Below are 5185 nucleotides of genomic sequence, written 5' to 3' on the forward strand. Positions count from 1 at the left end.
GTGGCTGATATGCAAATGGGACAGCAAGCTGAAATGCCTTTGAGAAGATCATCTAGAGTGTCTAGACCACCTGATAGGTTTGTTCCACGGGTAGACTATGTGATGCTTACTGATTGCGGGGAGCCTTCTTGCTATAGAGAGGCTATGATGCGTGAGGATCAACACAAGTGGGAGTATGCTATGCAATCAGAGATGAATTCACTTATGAAGAATAAGACTTGGGACTTGGTTTCTTTGCCACATGGAAAGAAAGCATTGCCATGTAAATGGGTCTACAAAATGAAGGTCACAGGTGATGACGTGCCTAGGTACAAGGCCCGTTTGGTTGCTAAAGGGTTCAAGCAAGAGAAGGGTGTGGATTTTGATGAGATATTCTCTCCGGTTCTGAAGATGACCACACTTAGATGCATGCTTGGACTAGTGGCATCAGAGGATATGGAGCTTATGCAAATGGATGTCAAGACAACTTTCTTGCATGGGGATTTGCATGAGCAAATTTACATGGTGTAGCCGGAAGGCTTTGAAGAAAAGGGCAAAGAGCATTTAGTTTACAAGCTGAAGAAGAGTCTCTATGGTCTTAAGCAAGCACCTAGAGAATGGTATCAGAAGTTTGATGCTTTCATTCGGTCCCAGGGTTTTAGAAGGAGTGAAATTGATCACTGCCTCTACACTAAAAGAGCTAAGGATCGTAGCCTGATAATCCTGGCACTATATGTGGATGATATGCTATTGGCTAGCAAGAATACTTATGAGCTAGATGCATTAAAGACCAAGTTGCATGAGGCATTTGATATGAAGGATTTGGGATTTGCAGGTCATATTCTTGATATGCGCATCACGCGTGATCAGAGTAGGAAACTCCTTTGGCTTTCACAAAAAGAGTATGTTACAAAAGTATTGCAGCGTTTCAATATGGAGGGGGGGAAGGCAGTGAGTACTCCATTGCCTCCATATGTGAAACTGAGTCATACAGATAGTCCCAAATCAGAAGAGGAGAGGGCCATGATGGCCAAGGTTCCTTATGCATCAGCAGTTGGGAGTCTTATGTATGCTATGATAGCTACTAGACCAGACATTGCATTTGCAGTGGGAGTTGTTAGCCGATATATGGCTAATCCAAGAAAGAGGCATTGGGAGGCAGTTAAGTGCATCATGAGGTACATGAAGGGTACCAAGGAGATGTACTTGGGTACACAGATTCAGACTATGCAGAGGGCATGTGGATAGTAGGAGATCCACTTCTGGTTATGTGTTCACCTTTGTAGGTGGTGGAGTGTCATGGATGTCTCGTGCACAGAAGTGCGTTGCTTTGTCTACCATAGAGGCTGAGTATGTTGCAACCACAGAGGGTTGCCAGGAGGCTATATGGCTTGATCGGCTAGTGGGAGATTTGGGGATTCATACAGGTGTACCGACATTGCATAGTGATTCCATGAGTGCTATTCAGCTAGCACGGAATCTGGTCTTTCATGCAAAGACCAAACACATTGAGGTCAGGTACCATTTCATCAGGGAGGTACTTGAGGACAAGCACATAGAGCTTGTCAAGGTTCATATAGATGATAACCCTGTAGATATGCTGACAAAGAGTCTACCTAGTCAGCGGTTTGAGTATTGTCGTGTATTGATGGGCAGTATTGATGGACATTGGATAGTATGCTCACTGGTTGTTCTCCCTTAAAGGCACATTGTCCTTTAAGTGGGAGGTTGTGGGGGTTAAAGGTCACTGTGCCTTTACCCCAGTTATGTACAATACTCAAACACATATATAAATGAATGCAAAAGAAGATTAGGGTGGTTATGCACCCACCAAACTTGTGTGGCTCTCTGTCTCTCTCTCTTCTTCTTCCGTTCTTGCTTCCGTTGAGAGTACTCTCAAGTAGAGAATATTGCGATCCATGATAGCATTTGTTTCCTAATACCTTACAATATGGGATAGCAGCCTCTACCTACAAACTGCACTTAGCTCCCCACCCGCCCCCCTCCCCCTCCTACCTTTGCCTTCGCGTCACCTATGCCCCTTATAGTCGTGCTACTTTTTCCGGTGAGCCGTTGCTCATTGTGAGTGGGAACAAGCTATTGGCAGTGCCCTAGCCTCACAAATACTCATAATTCAGACAGTTCGAACAATTGTTTTAGGTAATTTTGAGCTTCGTTAGTTACCTTTATGCATTTTCTCTGAAATGCTTGAACATTCTATATCATGTCATTGTAAATTCGTGCATCATAGAAATTATCTTTGAAGAAATGAAAAGAAAATATTATGCCCTGCATCATGGATGACTATCTCAATCTACAACAATCAAATGCTTGTAAGTTGAGTCTAATGTCTAAATCTTTCAAGAACTCGACGATGCAACATCCATTAACCTCGATCGTGACTATATCTTTGCATCGATTGCATGAGGAGTCTGAGAATACATCATACAACTCTTGAAATGAGGACTATGGTGGAGGAGGTTTATAGCATATAGGATTCCAGGAAAGGCCTTTAAGTTAGAAGTGATGTTACATTGGGAGGCACAAATGGTTAAGTGGGTAATAAAGTTAGTTAGTAAAAAGAAAAAGAATAAGGAAAAATAAAAATAAAAGTAAGAAGAGAAAACTTTAGAGTTAGCTAAGGATGGGTGCTCAATGGGTGGTTCTAGTAAATGAATGTGGAAAAGCATTGAGGGTCATAAAAAACTCATTCGGGCCCATTTTTGTATCATCAAATTTACTTGTTAGTGTAGAACCACTTGTTGTTCTATTTGTGGATGAGTGCCTTGGGACACCAAAGGTTGATATGACCTTGAATGGTCCAAGATCTTGATGAAGTAATAAGGGTTGCATACCTTATTGATATCCATGAGCAGTACAAGTTGATTCTCAATTATTTGGACCTTCATCATAGTTTGCTAATCGATGGGAAGAGGTGTTGTCGAGACATCAATGGGGCCCCACCTTGGTGAGGAATTTTCTTCCCATGCTAGGAACATTTCTTTAAGGTCTTTGTAGTAGGTTCTTGTGGATCTACTCCAATTCCTTACTAGGAAACCCATCAAGGCCTTTTAGCTACTGTTTCCTTGCCCTTTACAGACCTTATAGTAGGTAGTATCCTTAGGTATTACCCTTAGGCCTTGAGAAGTACCCAATGGAAATGTACCTTTCTTGTTGTATGGCATCGTCTTGTTTCTCAATGTTGAGAGCTATTGTTTACATAATGGGGTGGCTTGCAATATTGGGGTTTTGTGAAAATCGAAATATATGATTTACCTTCAAAGTACCCTTAGTCCTCTAGTAGAGCCTTTCATACATACTCTTCTTCTTTATCATCTTTGCTGTTGAGGCTCTTATAGAGTTCAAGAGGTGGAAGTAGACATTGATGCCAATGCTTGAATGTTGGCCCATTTGGTAGAGATTGGTACATCTTGATGGCATTGAACAACCCTTAGTCTACTTGCTACTGAACCTTGGAAGCATAAGGTGGGAAACATTCATCTCATTAGAGAACCAACCACTTTAATTGAGGTATCTCCTATTGATTGAATTTTAGAATTACATACTTCAAGGAGTACGTGGCCGAGATGTTTCAATGCTTTCCCAGAGATGAGGTTATTGCTTGGTCAACCATCTACCAAGACTTGTATTTGGCATGTTGCACCGACTGATGTCAGCTCTACCCAAAGTTGTGATGGAGTAATACCTATCTCTTTAGTATCAACGGAGTTACCAATTTCATTAGGTGGTACCACTCTTATGGTGTAAAAAGGTGTATGATTGATCATTGTCAAGGTGCATAATTTGAGTTCTGTTAGTAGTTGTTGGTACATCTATTATGACTAGTGTACGTCCATTTTAGTGAGTCTTCTAAATCTTAGTAAAGGAGTACACCAAAAGTCTTCAAGGCTCTTCATTATAAGCTTTGAACACATTTACCAAAATTGACTTATTGGTGGTGTAAGATTCAGCTGGTGTGAACAGATTTTTTAGACATAGGGTGGGCCTTCCAAGTTTGGAGATCTGCCCTCATGACTTGCTCATCCTTTTGTAAGTAAATAGAATTAGAATGCCAGTCATGGACCAGTCCTACCATACACAAGAAAGGTCTACCTAGCATAACTTCTATGAATCGTCTTGTTTGACGAACTCCATAACAAAAAAGCACACCCATATGTGAGGTCAAAAGTTTTAATTTTAGTGTCCTTTAGTCCTCCCCTTGGTCAAGTCATTGGCTTGGTTGACAAAGTCCATAACAACAAAGCACACCCACTATGTGAGGCCAAAAGTTTTAATTTTAGTGTCCTTTAGTAACCCCCCCCCAGTCGAGTCATGGCTTCATCAACCAATTTCACTATCCAAGAGGTACTCTCCCTGTGGGGTTTTCCGCACTTTTCCCAATATTATTTGATTGATGATTCTAACACTAGCTCCTTCATCCAAGATTGCCCCATTATTTTTTATCATAGGAGGTTTTGGGTAGCACAACTTTTCTATCATCACTCTAAAAAAACTTGCCCAATTTGTTGATTGGTACCTTTAGAAAGTTGTTGAGGGTTGTTGGAGATTTGACCATCTCAGTGGGCTCAAGAGCTACTATATGCCCATTCATCTAGTCCGAGAGGTATCTCCATAGAGTAGAATTATCCCATAATAATGCCACGATAATAAGAACGACGCCGATCGAGCAATGTCTTAGGGCCTAGTGACTAGTTCCAAGCTGACTGATTTTGGCTGTTTAAATCTATAGAAGGGCGTGTTGTCATCCTCCTTTAGTTGTTGCAGGGTGGGGTCCTCTTTAAACATTCACTGCGTTAGTGTGGACCCAAAGGTTGAAGAGCGTGAGATAATTCCTCTTTCACTCTTTGAGGTACTTGCAAGGATTTAGAGACTTGACTGCCCGGTTCCTAGAATGGATTGTATTAGCTCCCTTGCTTGCCTTGACTCTTTGCTCAAAAATTTATTGGCACTTGCACACCAAGTTGTTTCGCACCTCGATAAGGTGTTGTTTCTCTACCAAAGAGTTTGGGTATTTGTCATGACCCTTGGGCATTGTCGCTCTACCTTGGAAAGGGGTTCTTAGTGATTTCTCAACTTCTTTGGGAGGAGGATTGATTAAGCCTCCATTTGACGAAGTACTGCTAGAAGAAGATGATGTGGCCAGGGTGGCAGTGTCTTCATATGTCCCATCCTAGATGATTACCTT

Source organism: Dipteris shenzhenensis, chromosome 25 (genome assembly GCF_047967505.1).
Source record: "Dipteris shenzhenensis isolate YYH24624 ecotype China chromosome 25, Dip_SZ_1.0, whole genome shotgun sequence".
In the NCBI taxonomy this organism is placed as follows: domain Eukaryota; kingdom Viridiplantae; phylum Streptophyta; class Polypodiopsida; order Gleicheniales; family Dipteridaceae; genus Dipteris; species Dipteris shenzhenensis.